Below are 6000 nucleotides of genomic sequence, written 5' to 3'. Positions count from 1 at the left end.
GTAAGGCGCCTGACAGGTTTCTTTTTAACAACATGAGAACTATTGCTGCTGTAATGATCAAATTAATGAACGTTTAGATGATTGGACTCCTTGATGATTCATGTGGATATTTTTAGAAACAATCAACAGCACTGATTTGTTTCTCATTAGTTTTTCACTCACATTTTTAAGCTTCTTTAGCATGTAGTGAACCTTGGTTTCTGTTATTCCCATTCTGACATATATTTAATACAGTGGTTTCAACACAAAAAGAGAGTAAGGGTTCTTTGTTGCTAAAAGAAGAGCTAGCATTAGCAAGTAATTTGGTTTAAAGCGTCACCATCTCTAAGAAATTAAGGGGAGGAGATATGAAACGCCAGAATGCCATCTGCCATTTGTCACTACAGATGCTATGGTGGATGTTAACAAAGGCTGAATCTAGCATGGAAGAAGATAATAATCTTAAGGTGTGTCTAAACTGGCACCAATCTATTTACTTTCACATTTCACAGATATGGACGTTATACTCTGCCTGGCAATCTGTTTCTGTATGTTTTTGTTGCCAAATTATCCGGAAACATTCAGGATTTAAAAACGCTAAAGGAAATGTGTGAATAAAAAAACTGGAACACCAAAAGTCGTACTTTCAACCAATTAACCAATTGATAAACCTTCATTTAAATCAATATACTCAGCCTCCTTTTACTTCACATCTAAACATTTTTTGTTTAACTGGCTTCACATTATTTTTTAAGGTTTTGTGACACTATTTGGGTTTATTCATGTATTATTATTATTCATTAGTCTCAAGAGCTTATTTGACCTTTTGCTGGTCACTCCAAATCGACCTGAGCACTTCTTGAACCGCCACAGAAATGGGAAGAAAGACACTTTACCAGAGATGAGAGCATAAACCTGTTATACCGACACTTCTTCACACTTCCCTCTGATGTAGAAAATGTATGCGCAGCCGTTGCCAAGTACAGCAAGCTGTTGGTCCTGGCCTGGAGATGGCCAGCACAGACAAAATAAATGCCAGAATAGGATTTAATCTCTCTTCCCTCACAAAAGACAGGCCAAGTGATTACTTATTGCAGCCTAATGAAATTTTAAGACAGTCTTGTCAAAAAGCTGAAAATAACTGAGGAGGATATCCCTTTGTTCCTCAGACATATGCACATAATTTTCATATTTATACGCTCTAAACTTCGGCATCGGCCTACCTATCTCAGGTCGATACAACCTCCAAACTCCAGACATCGTTTTCTATGTGCAAGGACGGTGTCACATACTGAACTGCAGAGAATGTTCTTTTGATTTTAGTTTCTTAGCAACTAAATGACAGATTGTGCAAAGACCAACCCGTGCCCTCAGAAGTGAGAAAACACAAAAACAGAAGGACATCACTGATTCTTGTGACAAATGTGTCTCCTTGCTTCAAACTGACGTCCAGTTCAGGTGGAAGTGGTGACCTCGAGGTGTTCTTTCCATGTCAGGTCGTCAGACTGACTCGAACGGCATGGCCGTCAGTGGTGGTGGAAGTAATAGAAACCACCTGAGCGCTAAGGCAAAGGATAGCAACGAGAGCTAGGTTGCCAGGTCAATATTTTTGTCAGCTATTTTTTTTCTGTGATGTTACTGAGTAATTTTGTTGTTTTTTAAATGTAATAATTACATACAAATCTGAGAAGTTGGTCAATAAAGAGTCTGTTAGTCCAAACAAGTTGTCAAATAACTAAAAGCTGAATTATCTAGGAAGTCAATTTAAGCACCTTCTGCTTAAATTGCAGAATTGATCTAGCAATACTGGATCAATGTTCATCAGCGCAGACAGAGCATTTGCATAACACAACATGAGATCATGTAATTTCTTTGGATTCTTACTGCACTTGCTTTGATTCTGTTGTTTGGAAGTGTAAGTACGTTTATCTATATTTTAAATAATCTTCAGTTTAAATGCTCATACCACAGAAAGTTTTGTCATGTTAGAGAAATCCTTGTGAGCCTGTTTTAACAGGAAATCAAAATTAGCTTGATGCTAGCTGCGGCTCCATTACAAATACGCGCAAAATATTCCTCTAATGTTGAAAAAACATTCACAATTGAGGCATTTAACTAAGCACAAGCATAATCCAACCACTTCCTGTCGTCTTCGTCATTTCCACCAGTAGTAACATCCAGCTGTTGATCACATTTTGATACAACAGCAACAACAAAAAAAACACCTCATAGTGCAAAATATTTTTATAGAAAAACATGTTTTTTTCTTTATAAAAAAACTCACGTTTTTTAGAGAAAAAAACATGAGTTGTAAAAATGTATTTTTAAATTTTGTAATGTAAAAATACATTACAAAAAATTTATTTTTGTAATTCCAATTTGCAGTTTTGTGGTGAATAGAAACAGAAAAGTTATGCACATGGTTACGAAAACAAGCTGCCGTTTCCTTCTTCGATAAACAGGAAGAAATAAACTGCATCAAGGGAAATAATTCGCTTTTTAATTTGGATAAGCTGAAGACTTTTATCTGCATTTTTTAAAATGTCTTAAGCAGAAGAGAATGTCAAGAGAAGTAAAATTTTCTGTACACGGACCTATGCTCAAAATTGACACAGTTCTGGTGCTGTAACAATTTATTTTATTTCTGGTTCCTCCGGTTTTATAACCATATTAGTTTTTGTTATCAGAGCCTACTTCATTTGTGTTTTCTAGTTAAGTTTGATCATACCACGTGCAGAGTGCATCTGTCATTATCCTCCCTTAGTATACATGCTGAGTATATCCTCACGAGTTTCTCTGTTTATTCTCAGCTAAGTCTTTGTGTCTGCATTGCCAGTGGTGTTTTCTCATGTGAGACTCTGTTTGCTTTAGCTCTGCCTTGTTCTTCGTTTTGTTCAAATAAAACCTTATTTACTTTCTCCACCAACTTGCCATTTGACTCTGCAGGTTCTCAACACTGAAAAATCACACTTGGTCATAGGTTAGCCACCAAGTGTATCCTAAGTTTTGTTTTCTACATGCAGAATACCAGCTTTTAAAGACCTAACTTTCCAACTTCTATGTCAGAGTGTCCGTTTCCTTGTTTGTGTGGTACACTGTTTACCTTTTCTATTCCTTATTTATTCTTCTTCATCAGTGAGTTATGTTAGCAGCCATCAATCTGACTTGTTTCATGTTTTACGAGGCAACATGTGAAGAGAAAATGAGAGCATTCCTACACAATGGTTAGAAACAGAATAAATGATCTGTCTGCACTTCAGGAAGATAGGCACAGCTGGGTGCAACACAGGCATTGCTTTCCCATTCGGTTGACGTTGTGCTTTTTCCACCCATTACAGAATCCTGCTGGTGAAAGAAAAGGCTGACATGACAGATGATGTAGGAATTGGCAAGCAGCTGGCACAGTGCAGACAGACCAAGCTCCAGCGTCTCGCAGAACTCAGGCAAAACATTCTTGGCTTAAATAAATGAAAAGGTTAACAATCAGCCTTAAGGCCTTAACTTGCTGCATTCATTAAAATCATAGTTATTAATTTTAATCCTACTGCTGTAAATACCTAGTGCAGTATAAAACATTCATAATTTCTACTTGGAGGTTTGGTGTTGGTGGTTTTCTCCATGATATTTTGGATTACATTTTAAAATGACCTTCATCTTCATCTCAGACCTTCATCTCAGGCTCTGTTTGGCAAAGGTCCAATTCCATTTCACCCCTCTCCCTGCAATTTGGCCCCAGCCATCCATTTTGCACATTTGTGCCAAGGAACAGGGTCTCTCCAATTATTTCAACAGCAAAGGCACACAGCAAATAGACAGGGCTTTCTGATCCTTAAAATGGACAATGTTCCCATTTTCTGTACTTGGAAAATGTAAATATAATTCTATAATCCAACAGAATTAAGTTTAGCTTTAACAAAACACTTATCTTTCTGACACCAAAGTTTTCTCAGGTTATTCAGTGATTTGTTGCAAGCAAGAATGATCATAATTGCTTTTTTTTTCTTGTTCACAATCTCAAAACCATTATTTCACCAACTGGCCTTATCCCTAACCCTAATGAAAGCTTTCAAGGAGCCAATTATTTTCCCCTCCACAAATTGTGCATTTACTTAGGTTCTATTAGTCTGATATTAAAATGAAGTTGCTCTGCAAACCTTAACATTGTTTTAACAGAGTTTAATCACTCGATATTTGGTTTATTTGCACTTTTTTTTCTGGTTTAGCTTCTAAAGAAAAGTAAACATCTAAATCTACAACAGCTAAAGCTAATGAGGAGCTAGGAAATGTAGAGAATTGCTACTTGAAGAAATCAAGAAGAATATTGTTTATATGACCAGATAAAATGATAAAGTATAACTCCGAACTACAGCGTTAAATCCCCTTAACCTCCTGACTACCAGTAGTTCATTTTTGTCCTCTGTAGAGGACATTTCTAAACTTGAATATCTCCCATCCCCTGCATTCTACTGAATTAATTCCTTTTGGTATCTGGAGAGGACATTTAGGGCTTTTCAATGATATCACATGAGAAGGGGTGGGACTTTTGTACGTACCTTTTTCTAATTAATAAAAATGGCATTTATTAGTAATACCACATTTTATGGGAAGAGACAAAGAAAGTGCATAAAACCTTTTATTACCTTACAAAGACTGTGAGATTTAAAAAAAATGGTGATTGGACAATATTGTTTTTCCTGGTAGTCAGGACTGTGAAACTACCGTACAAAGTGGGATAGCTTTATAGGCTAATTCGGAGAGCGTTTTCTTAAAGTAATGCCTTGAGTGCTCCCCTGCCTTCAACAGATATTCATTACCACAACAAAACACTGTTGTGTTTTCCGTGTTTTCTGTAAAATATTAAAAAGTCTGCATGGACATCTGCACTGCCTGGGGAAGAATAATGTGTTTCTGTTTTTACACAAGCCAATATCGTTTCTCTGAAGCATAGAAGGAAAAAGAGGTGTACTGCCGTTGTTATTGGCTTCTGAACAAGCGATTAAAGCTGGCGCTTTGCAGCAGTGATGACTCTTCAGTTCTCATCCCAGTCTGTGAATTTAGTTTGAACTTCTGGAGGCTGGATCAACCCCCATAGACTTCGATTTGACTGTATTCACAAGGGATGCTGTCTCTTTCGTTGCTATTTTTTCTTTATCCCTCTTCATGCATTTGAAGAGCTTGAATCTTATTCCTTGACGAGTCAATAGCAGAATTAGTCATTCCGAAGTGATTTTTTTTGAGTAACCAGCGAAACATTATAATCTTAGGCATGTATTTTAACACCTACGATGCTTCATCAAAGGCTGTTATGGAGCGTTTCCAAAGGCCCTCTTGTCTCTCCTTTCTAACCTTCGGTAAAGACAAGCAACAGGGGATATTCGAGGTGCTGGGTTGAGCAGAGCAAGGTATGAAAATGCAGAAAAAAGGAGAACAGAATTCACAAATGCTCTGGAGCAAACCTTGCAGGCCAAAACAAAATATTTTATTCTGTGCTGGAGGTGAACATCACAAAAAAAGTGTGAATAATTTAGCAAGACAACAAAAATGAGACGTCCATCCAACAGAGGATTTATTTTACTTGTAACGGCCCTCCAGGAAGTCATTATAAATAATTGAGAAACCTCGTCTTCTAATTGACTCATGGATTATTTGTCAGTGTTTGCTGAGGGGCGAAAACACAAAAACATTTCTTCAATACACAAAAATACTTTAAATTAAAACTGAAAGAGGAGAGGAGCTAATATCTTTCCGTCGCCGAATGGAGGGGAGGATGATGCTGCAATTTTGCTGTCGATTTGTCACGTTTGACCAGAGCTGATCAAAATTAGTTTCACGTATCGTATCGACGCCTGAGGTGTAAACAAAGGCATAAAGCTTTTGTTTACGCCTTGCCTAAAGCAGCTAATGGGAATCTTCGACAAAGAGCTAGAGATGGGAAGGAAACCCGACATGAACACTGTTGCTTTCCTCAGGCTCATTTCAGGTCCAATTTGCAACACCTTGTGCTCACAGAACAGGACTAGT

General features: G+C 37.4%; 1 long non-coding RNA gene across 1 annotated transcript; it reads left to right on the top strand.

Annotated features, from left to right (window-relative positions):
• Positions 1-1594: 1594 nt before the first annotated feature.
• Positions 1595-3480, top strand: LOC103476494 (uncharacterized). Its single transcript, XR_014083904.1, has 2 exons — positions 1595-1894; positions 3318-3480. It is a non-coding gene; the product is annotated as an uncharacterized LOC103476494 (long non-coding RNA).
• The last annotated feature ends 2520 nt before the right edge of the window (positions 3481-6000 follow it).

This window comes from Poecilia reticulata, chromosome 2 (assembly GCF_904066995.2).
Source record: "Poecilia reticulata chromosome 2, P_reticulata-male-v2, whole genome shotgun sequence".
Taxonomy (NCBI): Eukaryota; Metazoa; Chordata; class Actinopteri; order Cyprinodontiformes; family Poeciliidae; genus Poecilia; species Poecilia reticulata.
Note: the sequence above shows the minus strand (reverse complement) of the source record. Positions and strands in the feature narration are given on the sequence as shown.